This window comes from Ziziphus jujuba, chromosome 4 (genome assembly GCF_031755915.1).
Source record: "Ziziphus jujuba cultivar Dongzao chromosome 4, ASM3175591v1".
Classification (NCBI taxonomy): Eukaryota; Viridiplantae; Streptophyta; class Magnoliopsida; order Rosales; family Rhamnaceae; genus Ziziphus; species Ziziphus jujuba.
The window spans coordinates 1,928,700-1,944,359 of NC_083382.1; the positions used below are offsets into that span (position 1 = coordinate 1,928,700).

The window sequence follows — 15,660 nt, forward strand, 5'->3', positions numbered from 1 at the left end:
TATAACAAATTAATTATCAAATAAATTAAATATCACTCATTGACATATTTTTACATAATTTGTAAACTATTGTATTTTTCATAACAAATTTAATATTAATTAAACTTCCTTGAATGCATACTCATTGAGATGGAAGTTGACGTCCTCTTGTTGATGATATTACACCCTCATACTGCATATGGAAAAATTAAAAAAGTTATTAACAGTTATGCAAAATAAATAAAATATTAATCATTATTAAATTTGTAATTTAGTAAATGAATATTTCAAGAATATTACCATTGTTCTTAAGATTTGACGAGGCACATTTCTCTCCTCACGGTCATTACAAACAGAGTCACTCTCACATTCATCCTCATTATCATTTTCATTGATACTCGACAACTATATGATAAATGGATTGTGAGCCATCGTAGTATCTCCAAGAACATCGTCTTCAAAAAAAATACGATGTTGTGGTGAAGTTCAAACAATAGACCATCTTGAATTAAGTTGATCTTAAACATAAAATACTTGTTGAACTTAGCAAAACAATGTCAAGCAATATCACAAACAAAATTTCTACAAAAACAAGATTAATCAAATCCAACGAACCTAACTTGCAGTTAAAATAAAATAAAAAAAAAGCAACCCACCTCATGTCTCCGCCAACCACAAAGAAAAAAGAAACCCACCTAAACGATGGAGACAAAAAAAGAAGAAACCCAGAAAATCACAAGGGCAACACAGAGAAATCCAGCTTCCCGGCCGATGACCACGTAGGCAAATGAAAAATAAAACCCGAAATATCACTCTTCAAGTCTCTCGTAGATTGCTTCCAAACCTAATATCTATTAGATAGTGTACTTGATGTAGTTTTAAAAAAGAACAAGGATTCAAAGGAGCGTGTAAAAATTTTCAAACGCGCCAAAATTTTTCAAAAAATGGTAAAAACACGCCTTTTCTCCAATTGCATTTTTTCTTCTTTGATTAATTTTTTTATTTTTCATCTACAAATAAAAACTGAAAATATTTCTTAAAAATGCGAACCAAAATATCGAAGATTGCTATTTATTATTCTGTTTTTCAAGTACACCTTTATTCTTTATAAAATTTGCATGTCTTCCAAAATTTTTGTTTATTTTTAATTAAGAGAATAAGCGATGCATTCTCTTCAAGAAGGGTCACCTATTCTTGAATTGTGGGATGAAGCGAAGCATTATGATCGGAAAGCGTCGCCTGTTTAATTTTTTATATTTTCTTTATAATAATCCCTAGATAATTTTTTAATTGTTCATCTACAAATATATTCATGTAGCAATCCAATGAACATTAATTCCATTGATTTGAAAATAGAAAATAGTTTTGTCAATGCTCTTCTCAGTTATTCACATATATGTGTATAGACAAGACACAAAATATATCAAGACCTAATTTGAGATAGAGTACCGAATATAGAATTCTAATTCAACAAGCATTTATTGACCAATTTATCTACATAAGTATGTTAAATGAGCGTAACTTTCATGTGTTTGTGGTCAATGATAGTTTACTTGTTTTTAAAAATTGAAAGTCTATTAAATTGCTTTTTTTTTTTAAAAAAAAAAATTGAAGGAACAGGTGATGTAATTCCATTAAAACGCATCGCTTATTCCATTTTTTTTTTCAATCTTTAATTAGTTTTGTTGATTGCTCATCTAAAAATTTAAAAAAAAAAAAACATATTTGCAAAATTAAAAAATTACCAAATTGAAAAAAAGTTAAAAATTAGTTGGGTGAAATGGCGACGCAGTTGTTGACAAATGCGTCTCTTTCTAGTCTATTTAACGACTATTTCTTAAAAGACTGTGTCGCCTAAAACTATATTAGTTATTTCTTATTGTATTATTACACCTAAGTTATTTGGCCTGGTGGTGTGGTGATTTCTTAAGAGTGTAGGAGGTCCTATGTTCCCAAGGCTCTACTTTGATTTTTTTTTTTTTATGTGTTTCTAAATGTTTAAACGAAAAAATTGAAAAAAAAAAAAAAAAGAAACGGCATTGCATTTGTTGAAGAATGCATCGCCTTTTCATCTATTTGGTGACGCATTCTTAAAATAATGTATCGCCTAACACTATATTGACTAGTTTTTGTTGTATTTTTATATTCAAGTCATTTGGCCTAGTGGTGTGGTGATTTTTTGAGAATGTAGGAGGTCTTGGGTTCAATTTTTGTTATGGTCTTATTTTAATTTTATTTTTTTTATGGGTTTCTAAATGTTTAAACAAAAAATTGAAAAAAAAAAAGAAGAAGGAAAAGGCAACGCATTTGTTGAAGAATGTGTCGCCTTTTCATCTATTTGGCAATGCATTCTTAAAATAATGCATCGCCTAACACCATATTAGCTAGTTTTTGTTGTATTATTATATCCAAGTCATTTAGCCTGATAGTGTGGTGATTTCTTTAGAGAGTAGGTGTCAGGACCCATTTAAAATTCCTCACCGGAACCTTAGACAAGCCCTGATCTCAGGGAAACCCTACCAGACCTTCCAATGGAAAATCCGACAGCATCTCTCCTAAGGGTAGGTCTTACCACAAAATTCCCTACACATAAAACACACTCCAATAAACACCACCTTATTCTTCCCACCTTACTACAATTTGTTTTCACAAATTTACAGTACTCCGAAATAATAACAGAGAATAAGTAAGCAAAACCAATATCTGTCCAATCGTACACGGAGCATTATACAAATAAATATGAAATTAATACAATGACAGATGAAGCAATACAAGATGGAGAGGAAAAATGGAGGAAATGCTTATTGGACTTTCGGCAATGAACTGAGACGTCGGGCTTGCCCTGGACGATCAACGTCTCCCAACTTGGACCTAGAGGAATGGAATTTAAAAATATTAGATGCTAATCATCTCAGTGAGTGACCCTATCTACTATACAATTATAATATTAATAATATAGTAATAAAAGAAATTTAATTAATCAATACCAAACAATTAAATAAATAATTATAATAAATATTTGAAATAATGTTTTCTCTCAAAAAGCCTTACAGTTCACTCAGTTGGAAAAATTCTCATTTTAAAACATTTTCACAAAACCCAATAATTATACCCCAAAAATCAAGGAATAATTAATTAAATAAATTATAAATAAAATACATTAATGTATAATAAGATACAAGAATAATTTTAATAACAATTATTAAATTGTACACAAAATGTCATAAATAAAATAAGTAAAATCACAATAAACGTGTACTAAAGAAATTTGGCATAAAACAAAAAAAATAAACTCAGTATATAAATTATAAAATTTATTGTTTAAATCAATGAAATAATTAAGGAAACATTTTAATAGATTTTAAACCTCAATTTAAAATAGATAAAAGAATACAATAAAATTCATATTAAAATCTCAAAATTTAAATAAATAAATAATATCAACATGGTAAAATAAAATTCTAAAACACCAATTTAAAATTATTGATAAAAACATGAATAAATACATTTTAGAAAATATTAGTTTAAAATAAGCAATAAAACAAAATTAAATATGTTTAATTTTAAATATGATTTTAAAACATCTTGGTTTCAAATTCATATCGAAAAAATAACTTGACGGACCACACTATATACCAGTAATGTCCAATGATACCCAGCGTCCCGAGCACCATCTGACAGGAGGTTGAAAAAAGAAAAAAACTTGCATACGGTCGCTTTGGCATCCCAACAGCGCCGCTGCTTAAACCGTCAAACAATAAGTGAAAATCCTAGTACCTATTATTTTACATCCGTCAGTCTGTTAGTGTCCCTTATCTCCATGGAATTAGTCAACAAGGGTAGCGTGTCACTGATAGGAAATTTTCTACTCCTCAAAGTTATGAGTGTGTACATATTTATTTTAGCAGAACAGACAGAGAAAGAGATGGCCTAATGTTCGTCCAAAAACTGGGCAACATAAATAACAATGCTTCGAAAACATCTGTCACAAAGATATTTTGCTTAATTTATAATCTGCTCTTATTGGTTTTGATATGAAATATTGAATTATTGGCTTTAAGGTTTACTGTATTTTTATAAGTTTAATTTTTTGAAAATTTTAGTAGAATTTGTGATTTTTTTGTTAGTTTTATAACTTTTTATTCATAATTTAGGTTTCGTATAGATATATTTAATTTGAATTACATTTAATAAAACTTTAATTTAATCTATTTTAGTTTTTTCTATAATGCTTTAATTTATAGTATTATTTTACTGGGTAAGTTTGATATATTTAGATTATCTGAAATGGAGATTTATTTATTTAATTTTTTTTTTGGTTACTTGTAGGTTTTTGAACAAGAACAATGAGAGGTGGAATCATTAATGGGAATTATCGTTTTGGAATTGTTGCTGTCATTTGGTTCCTAGATCAAGATTTAAAGATCTTTTTTGTAATTGTTGCAAATATAGGAAAGAAATTTGATTGTGCAAACCTTTTTTTTTTTGGCTCTTTTTGTGTGTAGATAATTTTGATTATCATATGTACCATCAGTTACTTTTGAATGGTTGATGTCAATCTATTAAAAAAATTAGTTTTAAATTTTTATTATTTGTTTTTGAATATATTACTTTTGTTATTATTGTTTTAACTATTATCAACTTTAAATTTAAGATAACTTTCACTTTAAAAAAAAAAACATAGTACTATAAATTAAATTAATAATAAGTAATAAAACTATTATTAAAATTAAAATTTGAAATCTCATATAAATAAATGACATTATTTTTTTTAATTAATTTCACTGCATAAAATTAATTTAAATTATTATTATTATAATAATAATATTTTTTAGTAACATTTTGAAAATGATTCTAAATCTTATTTTTTATAATAAAATTAAAATTAAAATTTAATAAGATTTTATAATATCATTAATTTTTTTAGACATTTTCAAATGTCACTAATTGATTAATTGTTTTAATCTAATGATTTTTTAATGACATTTATAAATGTCATTAGTTGTCTTTTTAGTGATATTTTGATTTGTCACTATAATATTTAGTCACATTATTATCATGATATTTGCAATGATTGACACTAGTTAATTAAATATTATTATACTATAACTTTAGTAACATTTTAAAATGTTATAAATTTATTTATTTTTTATCCATGTGATATAGCATTTTTGAATATTACGAAATCTACTTAAAAAAATTTTCAAATGGTATAAAATGTATAGCATATCAAATGCTATAAAATGACATTTGTAACTACTTTTAAATATATAAGTGTATAGGACAAATAGTATTAAATACTTATTTATAACATTTAGCATAATATTTTAAAAATACTATAAAAAAAATAGAACTTTTTTATAACATGAGTTATCATAACATTTCTAAAAATACAATATAATATTTTGTATATACAATAAAAAATAATATATGTTGTAGTGATTCTACATTCTTCAACAAATAATCATGGCAGAATTTTCTTTTTTTCAACAAATAATTATGACAGCATTTTCTATATTCTTCAACAAATAATTATGACGGTAGCACTTGTTAAGTTATATATATGTGTATATATATATAGATCTAGATATATTTTGAAGGATTAGCCGACAAAAGGGTAACATGGAAAAATTGGATTGGCCGACGGAAGGGTAAGTCAATATTTCTATATTCTTCAACAAATAATTATGGCAGCATTTTCTATACTCTTCATCAACAAATAATTATGATGGTAGCACTTGTTAAGTTATATATATGTATATATAGATCTAGATATATTTTGAAGGATTAGCCGACAAAAGGGTAACATGGAAAAATTGGATTGGCTGACGGAAGGGTAAGTCAATATTTCTATATTCTTCAACAAATAATTATGGCAGCATTTTCTATATTCTTCAACAAATAATTATTGCAGCATTTTAGATATATAAATATGACTCTATATATATATATATATATATAAATGTTGAAGGATTGGCTGACAGAAGGGTAAGTCCATATTTCCATATTCTTCAAGAAATAATTATGGCAACATTTTCTATATTCTTCAACAAATAATCATGGCTGGCGGCAGCATTTGGTAGACATGTATAAATATTGTATAGATTTGGCATAACCAATAACTCCCTTAATACATATATATATATATATATATATATATATATATTTTATTTTTTTTTTTGATTAAATGGTACTTTTGTATGGAATGGAACAATTTTAAACCCCCATGAAAAACCGATGGTATACAAGTTGATTATTCTTTGGTTTTGGACTGAAATTGATCAAAATCAGACTTGGATTCCCCTTGTCCGTTACCAGACGATTGGATCACCGCTGGAACGGCCAAAAACAGCGGTCGAAAAAGGATTTTTCAATCGGATCTAAACCAGGTGGCGCAACATGTTCACAAAAAACAGGCCAACATGCAAAACCGGCTGCATCTGGAAGAAAAACAAAATAATATATCGTTTTTGGCTTGCTTGATGTCATCACGATGACATCAACATGATATCAAACAATATGATGGTGCTGATATCAGCATGATGTATTTGATGATATCAACATGATGTCAGACAAGATATTGCGGTCATTCTACTTATGTTAGCATGATGACATAGCATGACATGTGTGCTAATGTCAGCATAATGAAATCAGCATAGCCAGTGCTATGCTTCCAATCATAGCACATACTTTTATTGAAGGAAACAAAGATAAAATAGGTCCCCGACATATCATCAACATGTGTTTTATTAGATTTAGAAGCACCTGTGAAAAAGTGGCTCCACGTTAACAAATTCAATACAAGCACAAACTAATATTCCGTCCTCCTCACATGTAGATTTGCAATAATAGTACATAAAGCAGGTTTTATATGTGCAGAACAATAAATTACAAAAAATGGGAGTAAAAGTTTTGAATACAACACACAGATAGACAACCAGATCAAATATATGATGCAACATCTCACAAACTATTATGTATATGTTTAATTATTATGCATATATAGGAAAGACAAAAAGAGTTAATGTTCAGTCAAAACTAGGATATAAAAAATAACGATAATATTAGAGTTATCAAAATATTATCAAATGATATGACGATGATATATTAATATTTAATTAGTTTATTTTTTTTATTTAATTATCCACCTAAAAGTTTATTTTTTTATATTTATATTATATAACTATATCTATTAATAATTTTTTAATATGTGTTATTTAGTAAATCAATTTAATAAATATTTTAGTAACTGTAGAATTATTAAAAAAACAATATGCTTAAACATATTTACTATTACAGTGACCTATATATTTAATTCGTCTAATTTTTTTAATTGAATTTTTTTTGTTTCTTTTATTGTTAAAGAAATCCTACAAGCAATCTTGCACAATCATGAATGATAAGCACAAGACTAATGGGGGTAAAAATGAAAGCAAAAAAGTCCAAATGAATTAAGAATATGATAAAGCGCTATGATGAGGCTAAAGTCAACATGTTGATGTGGCTCTAGGTTGAGCTAAATTAATTTGGACAATTGCTTGATCATGAGCTAACTTAAAAACTTTTTTTTTTTTTATTTGGACAATTGCTTGATCATGAGCTAACTTAAAAACTTTTTTTTTTTTAATTTCTTTTTATATTTTACTTTACAATCCTCTTTTTAAGTAGTAATACAATTTTGGTGCATTTATGTTGAGAATGCAATCACGTACTCTGATATATTTCAAGTCTTTCCAATTTTGTAGGGAGGGGGAATGACTTATCAATTCTCATCAATTTAGTTTGTTTTTCAGACTGTATCTGCTTTTCTCATTTCTTCTTATTGCATGGGATTTCAATGTCCTTTGTTTTCACAAATCTGAGAAAATATCTTATCGTAGACAACTACTGCAAAAATTCTAGAACTTGTCTTTAACATGTAACTAATGTATCAATGATCTTTCATTACTTAAGAACTCAACCAATAACCGTTGTCAATCTTGTAAATCATAAATTTAGCTACGCATTTACTTATCTTAATCCTCACTCAAAACCTCAAAATCTATCTCCTTTCAAAACGAATCAATACAACTATAACAAAAGTTACCAACTCTCCATAGTGCGGCCAATCTCTCAACAGAAACTTTACAAGCATTCCCACAATATTTGGCATCATAAATAAATCGCAAGATGGAGTATATAACATAACACATGGCTGACACAACAATAAAATTACTAGCTGGGAATCCTCGTGGAAAAAGAAGGATTGCATAAATAACAGCAAATGGGGTTGCTATCTGCCCGCTCGTGCCAAGATCAATGACATTCCTTGCCAGCAAGCCAGTTTGCAATATATTGCAAAGTCTTCACCGTTGTTGAAAAGTTTGTAGGCACCAAAACCATCATGCTTTCCGAGGAAATGAGCACGGTGCAGGACATCTTCTGTTGGACTGGTAGAGGCAAGGGTACAGGTACCCCCTTGAGTTTTGGCTATAAAGAAAGCAAGATTAACACCATATTTATACAGATACAATTCCCCTCCATCAAGAAAACTATTTATGCTGGAAGACTCTACACACCGTTGATTGACCACCACCACCAATAGGGTCTTCTCCTCGATCGAGGTGAATCACCTCTCCATCACCCACATATATACCTGAATATCAAAGTTGACTTGATAAGAAAAGCTTATTATATATACATATATAGAAGGCCAAATAAGCTAGTCCCATGAATTCTTAAACTCAATAAGGATTAACGATTCAGGGTATAGTCAAGCAAAAACCTTTAACACAGATGAAATGAATTCTCTAGGTGTGTTATGACTGATATAAAAAAAAAAAAAAAAAAAAAAAATGAACACTTTGTTTGAAACACATGTTTGACACACTCTTTGGAGGAAAGAAATGGAGAAGAAGAAGATCACCATGACGGGCATAGGTATACCTTCAGTTCCGCCTCCATGCGAGGATGTGATCCTTAGGCTTCATTTGCTTCTTATGTATCTTATTAGAAAGCAGCCTCTGGATATTAAATGATAATATGTAAACTATTAGATCAATATTTATTAATAGTTTAATTAACTTATAAATAAATAACAATGCGAAAAACTACATTAATTAAAATTTAAATATATATATATATATATTAACTCAATCATATGGAGAGCAAAGCCAGAAAATTACTTTTCCAAATACTGCCCAGTAGAAAAGTGTGAAGCATGCGAGAGTCCAGAGCACTGGAAGAGTCTGAGACCAAAACTTAATAGCAAACAAAAAAAGGCAAAAGCACACATTAGTATTCTTAAAAACAGGTCATTAAGAATTCAATACGGCCCAAACCACCAGAAGCCAATATCTCATCAACCACTGGCAATCTCTCTGCTTCAATTTTGATAACATTAGGATGAGCTCCGATATCAGAAACCAATCTACAAACATAGTAAACGCCGAGACATCTAGCTGCCAGACCAGTAAAAGTAGCAGGGGCAAGTTGCAGTAGGGAAAGAAAGACAGCAGTAGTAACAGCCAAGAAAAATGCTGTTTGCCAACTTCTGCTGAAAACAATGCTGTCTACTACTAGCAATCCTGTTTTGCAATACAGTGCAAAGTCTTCATCGTTGTTTATGAAGTGGTAATAGTCACTGGAGGCGCCATAGTTGAGAAGGACGGCCGTACAGTCCTGAACAACTTGAGGTGGATCGGCAGAGGCAAGGGTGGAAGTATGTTCCCGGAATTTGGTGAGGAAGAGAGCTGGATTGACACCATATTCAAAGAGATAGACATCTTCACAAGAAAGAAAATCTTCTATGGATGAAAAGACCACACCATGACAATCAAACTGGATCACCTTGTCATCGAAAATATATATCCCTGGGGTCTCATACAAGCAGGCAAATAATATCCCATGAATAGTGTTTATATGCTATACATACAGATTCCAAATTCCAATCATATGAAGAAAATAAAATTTAAATTTAAAAAAAAAAAAAGAAAAAAAAAAAAAAGACCACTACAGTATCTTTAGAAGAAGAAATGGGACAAGTGCCAAAAAATCACCATGATAAGATTTTGTATTGCCTCCCTTCCATGTGTAGATGTGATCTCCAGGCTCCAGTTTCCTCCAGAGTTTGTTTGAAAGCACCCTCTGAATCTTCATCCATAGCTCTCCTCACATCTTATACTTTGGGAATTCTCCCTACTCAGCCCTTCAAAATTTGTGTTTTGGAGAATGGATATAGTTGAAATCAACCACAGATAACATACCAAACTACCAATACTGAACAATTAAAATTGATTTGGCGGAGGCAAATGAATTGCAAAGTCGCTTTCTTCAAAGCCAGCTTAAGGGTTAGGTGTAACTAGGTGAATGGGATCATATAGTTCCTAGGATTATGTGAAGAAAAATAGGCAGTGCATGTGGTCAATACTGGTTTTGGACTTGGACTATAATGCAGAAAAGGATTGGCCAACGAAAGTTTTTTAAGTCCATGTCTCTATTCTTAAACAAATAACTATGGCAACAAATAACCTAACCAACTATCAATCCTATTAGTCAACAAGGGCAGGATATATATATTAGTAGTAGTTATGCGTGTTCTGCTAATCCACTTGCCATACAATATTATTTGATGGGAGACCTCCCTGAAACTAATAAATATACAATTTCTTATGAAATTTATCATGCATATGTATATATATATATATATATACAAATAGGAGAGGGAGAGAAAGAGACCTAATATTCATCCAGAATAATGGGCTATAAAAATAATTTTGACACCTAATGTGACAGCAAAGTTATTCTGTTTAAAATTGTGATGACTGTTGTTTCAGCAAAGGAAGCCCTGGAATGGATATTATATAAGACAGTAACTGATGGTTTTTGGTAGAGCAAAGGCAGATGGAAAAGAGACAAAGCTAGCTTCACTAAATTCACGTTGGACTCTGTTCTTAGCATACAAAAGTTTCATTTTGGAACTCTTCACGGATATACTTTTGGCCCCACCTTTGGTTTCATATTGGACATATACAAAAAGTAAATTGCTAAACAATCATCATTTGTCTAGCCTGCATAGAAAAGAATAATAAGCACTGGGGTAATAGTGGTGTTTAGTTTCAATAATCTTTTTCTTTATTTTTTTTTAATTTTTTTTTTATGTATTTCTTGACACCATAGATCAAGCTAACCTAACTAGCTCTCTTTCTCTATCCCTTTACATATAATTTGTAAACCTGAATGACGACTTCTATTGCTAAGCCCTGTTTATTTTGTGTAATTTTGGAATAAGATGATTCATGAATGACGACTTCTATTGCTAAGCCCTGTTTATTTTGTGTAATTTTGGAATAAGATGATTCATGCAGACATCATATCAAAATCAATTTTCCAAAGTCAAAACATTTGTGCTCTCTCTCTCAAGAAGCTTGTATGGCCTACTCTATTGCCCAACTAGTTCATTATATGAGTAAGCTGAATTGTTTTTCGATTAGCTGAAACCAATCTTAAAGCTATATAATCATGTATCAGTGGTAAAAATCTTAAACCAAATCTTAGGCTAACAACAGTTATTTGGGGCTACTTCCTCATGGTTGGGTTGAGCTAGTTATGCTTAGTTCAGATGAATTAGTTACTTGATGTGCACTTGTGCTCTTATACTTTAGTCAAGTTTAGGGCAAACTACAGGTTCTCTATCAAAGCTTTACATATATATATAATTCTGAACCATGAATAACCTATAAGCTACACTGACCATGCTTCTAAAGTCTAAAATTGAGGAATATCCTATATTACTATGTAAAATTAAGATCAAATACAAATGGAAGTATGTTAATTAGACAAAGACTAAAGATAATGGAATCGTCAAATAAATGATGAATACTTGATTAGTTGTGAAAGAATGATTATTTGGTACATGTAGAATCTGGATTCCTAGGAATAACTACATTGTGCAGGATGTTATCCATGGACAAAGCAAGATGGACAAAGCGGAGGAATGGTAAAGCGAAGTTTCTATGTACCACCATCAGGTTAGCCATGCTTTATTCTACAAAGTAACAGATGGGTTCAAAAGCAGTATGTTCAAGCTTATTTGATGTTGGAAGCAGCACTAACAGAAAAAGAGGAGGGAAAGTTGAGCATGATGGGATGAATTCTTTTGAGTAAAATGAATGAAAAAACACAAAATTTTAATTAAAATGTCCAAGTGGAAGGAGCTAAGACTCACATGATTAAGAAACTTGGTAAAATATTGCTTTCAATAGGACAAAAAGACAGAAAAGAATACATGTCGAGGAACTCAGATAATTTCACATAAGACATATATGATATAACATAATTGAGATAAAGCTTAATAAAAAAACTGAAATTAGGCTCTACTTCCAAGCACTCAGATTCAACCACCTTCATGCAATCAAACTCGAACCAACTATAAAGCTTAATATGTATGAGCACTACTTTTTTCCCCTAAAGAAATCTTCTCTGTAGTTCTATCCAATTCCAACCAAAATAAGATTTCTAAATTCCTAAATTCATTCAAACAAAGGTTCCAAGAATCTCATCCCTTTTGTCCATAGTGTTCTTTGTAACAAGTTCGTCCTCTTAGAATTTTTTGTTTCCAGAGAACTTGGGTATTTTCTTATCAAACTTTGCAGGCTCTCTCGATCCTCATATTAAATTGTTGGAAGAAAAAAGTGCATTTTCATTGCTACCTACCAAATCCAAATTTCAGTTTATTACCCCCAAAAAAACAAAAATAAAAATAAAAAATAAAAAAATAAAAAAGATTTCAGTTTCCTTCTTGGAGCTTGCTTGTATAATTGTTTAGCTATTATTCAAATGTCTCAAATCAGATACCCAAAATAGACTTTTTTTTTTGTTTTTTTCTATTGTTTTTCAGGCAACAACGTTCAGAAATCACTACCATTTAACATTAAGAGATCAAAAAAAAAAATATATATATATATATATATATATTCCATTGCAAGAACTAAAACGCAGTATCAAATTAATAAATAAAAAATGAAGGAAGAGAAAACGGACCAGATCTTTGAAGATGATAAAGGCGATGATAATGAAGAGAACGCAGAGGATCTCAAATTCGGCCGCTCTGACGAATCCGAAAACCTTGTTGACACCTCTAGTGATTGCTGACTCGTTCTTGCTCCTGCTCCCAGCTCGCCTCGCCATTGCCATCCGCTGATTTCTTCCCTCTCTCTCTCTCTCTCGCGCGCGCGCTCTCTCTTTACGTTTTACAGTTTCACCATCAATCTTATAACACCGTAGGAAAAAAGAAATAACGTGGCTGCTTCCAAACGCAGCCTTAAAGTTTTGTTCCTTTTTTTTTTTTTTTTAATAACAAATAAATAAATAAAATAACTTTTTTTAAAATAAATTTTAAGAGTTTTATTTTTTTTTTTTGGGGGGAAAAAATATAATATTTACCTCTTTTTATTTAAAAAATATTTAAAATTTTGTTGTCATGTCTCGAAAGTGTTTCCTCCTACCTTTATTTTATTTCTAAATTATTTAATGATACCAAGAAGGTGGGCCTTTTTATTTTTTTTTAATTTTTTTGTTGGGGTGAGGAAAGATGGGTATTAGTTATTGATACCATTCCTATGTTTCTTTAATTTGTGACCCGAAAGACAATTTCCATTGCAAGTTCTATTTAACGTAGTGGTAAAAAATCATTTGTTTATGTAGCTAACAATTCCAATTTAAATTTTTACCAGTATAATTTATGAAGAAATCATATTAACGGAGACAAAAATAACCAAAGAGTTTTTTTTGGCAACTTGGAGAATATTTTAATTTACTTTGACTATGTATCTCGTTCATTATACAAATAAATTAAATTTTGATACAGTTATACAAAATTTATCTAAAGCCACAAAAAGAGAGAGGACCCTTTATAGCTCTCTGTAATTTTTTTTTTTAAAAAATATTCATGTGAAAAAAAATTGGATTAGTAGGGGGGGTAATGAAAGATAGATTATAACAAATTTTTGATTAATCAATAAACTTTTCCAGTTGTGGTTTTTGACTGCGTGTATACTTTGATAGTATTATTTGACTTTGCCTCTCTTTTTAGTTCTCTCTTTGGATTAGAATTTATCAGCACCCGTACAAAGGTGAATGGTATGTTTGGATTAGTACATTATACATGCAACATTTAGTCTTGGTTTCGTAATATATAAATTTTAAAATAATCAGCTGTATTTATGCTAAATAAAGGATCAACTTCTATTATGTTGAAGAAAAAATATCAGTAAAATGTTTAATAACTTGTATAAATAAAAATGCCACAAAACATATAAGTTATAAATAAATATTTGATAACTTATAAAATTTAATTACTGTAAATTTTAAAATTACTAAAGTGGACATAAATGTATATAAGTTATGTTTTTTTTTTTTCAATAACAAAAATACAATAATTTATATGTAATTATGTTATGACATTTTTATATTAAAAATATAATATACATAATATATGATTTTTTTTATTTTTTTTTCAAATCTTTATTTTAAAATAAAATACTTAACAACCAAAATTATTTGTTTATCAAGCACCTAAGTGGCAAAAAATTATTTTATAATTGATTCTAGGGTTGCTAGAATAATTACTAATCTAAGGCTTAGATATATTAGTAAATGTATAATTGAACAAGATGTTAAAATTTCAGAACATATGATTTTATCATTAGATTAACTACCATTCGGAAATAAAAATTCAAAACTCCTCTAAAAATATAATACTAGTTTAAGGTGAGCCTAAAAAAAGACAGGGCTGTTTCAGAATAAATACTTGCACACTAAATTACAACAAAAATTTCAAGTTTATATGTTTAACATCCAAAACAGCAAGTATAATTGATTAAAAATTAAAACTCAACCAATATCGCTATATAAATCCTACATAAATCATAAATTAATCCACGATTTTTCTTGCTTTGATTCTCTTTCAGAATAGCAAATTCTCATGATGCATGAGTTGAGGCACTACCGGAAAACGACCATTACGCATCCAAGATGGCAATATGTTAAGTCTAAATTCATAAGCTTTCCCACAGTGTGTAGCATCAACAACAAATCTAAACATAGAGTAGATGAAAACTATCTAGGCTGCAGTATCCTACACGACTTGTCTTTGCTTGATTACTGGCGGTGGAGCTAGTACTTACGGGAATATCTGATGAATGGGATGAAGCTGAGTTGGGTAAAATAGGGTCTCCTCCACGAATGAGTTCGATCACTTCGACGACATGGTATTCGACATATATACCTGGCCAAGTCACATGAATATCAGGCAGAATAAGCTAACACCATGGTGGCCAAATTCACCATGACATATATAATTTTATAAAGTTAGCATATGTTGATATGATCACGATTGTATAATATTTTTTTTACTATAAGAGAAGGAAATAGGATTCTTATCCTATCATAAACATGATTTTTCACAAAGTGCAGGAGATTAAACTAACGTATGAGTGAAAAGCTTCCTAAAATGCTGTTAAATTGCTTGTCACTCTCAAGCCGTTTGAATTACAAACTAGATAGTTGAAAAGATATATATGACCATAAACTATGCTTATGTACAACAAACATTTTTTTTTCCAAACTTGGTGAAGTAGTCGAGTTTCTAATTAAAGAACTTGTAAAATATTACTATCAGATTCTATTCAAACACTTCCTACA

The 15,660-nt window shown here is 29.7% G+C and overlaps 1 long non-coding RNA gene across 5 annotated transcripts; it reads right to left on the reverse strand.

Annotated features, from left to right (window-relative positions):
• Positions 1 to 7,884: 7,884 nt before the first annotated feature.
• On the reverse strand, positions 7,885 to 13,234 carry LOC125421825 (uncharacterized). 5 transcript variants are annotated; one of them, XR_007240164.2, is made up of 6 exons: positions 13,000 to 13,234; positions 10,017 to 12,668; positions 9,144 to 9,830; positions 8,905 to 8,981; positions 8,538 to 8,614; positions 7,885 to 8,448 (listed from the first exon to the last, which is right to left on the reverse strand). It is a non-coding gene; the product is annotated as an uncharacterized LOC125421825 (long non-coding RNA). The 5 variants fall into 5 exon arrangements; XR_009638628.1 differs by having other exon boundaries at positions 10,017 to 10,607; positions 13,000 to 13,229; XR_009638627.1 differs by having other exon boundaries at positions 10,017 to 10,165; positions 13,000 to 13,225.
• Between the last annotated feature and the right edge of the window lie 2,426 nt (positions 13,235 to 15,660).